The following is a 354-nucleotide window of genomic DNA, read 5'->3' as shown; positions in this document are numbered from 1 at the left end:
ATCAAGTTTTCTATTGAACAATGACCTCATTTTTATGACGTGACCTAACGGGGCTTTTAATTTTGAGTTCAAAACACCTTTGACCTTTGGGGCAAGTTGACGCAAAAACCGAGTTAGACATACCTTATTTTTCGGGTTTTTGCGACAAAAAACCTTGGTTCTAGACAAATCCTTGGTTTTTGCGACAGGTTTTTCGCCCTGTCACAAAAACCTTATTATCTGTAACTTTAGTCACAGATGGGTTTTTGTGACATTAAGATAAGGTTTTTGCGACAACTTGGTCGCAAAAACCTTATGAGTCCTAGCCCTAACCCTAACCCTAACCCTAACCCTAAAAACCTAAACCTAAAAACC

This window comes from Lottia gigantea, assembly GCF_000327385.1.
Source record: "Lottia gigantea unplaced genomic scaffold LOTGIsca_505, whole genome shotgun sequence".
Lineage (NCBI taxonomy): Eukaryota > Metazoa > Mollusca > Gastropoda > Lottiidae > Lottia > Lottia gigantea.
The sequence above is the reverse complement of the archived record's forward strand: the minus strand, read 5'-3'. Positions refer to the sequence as shown.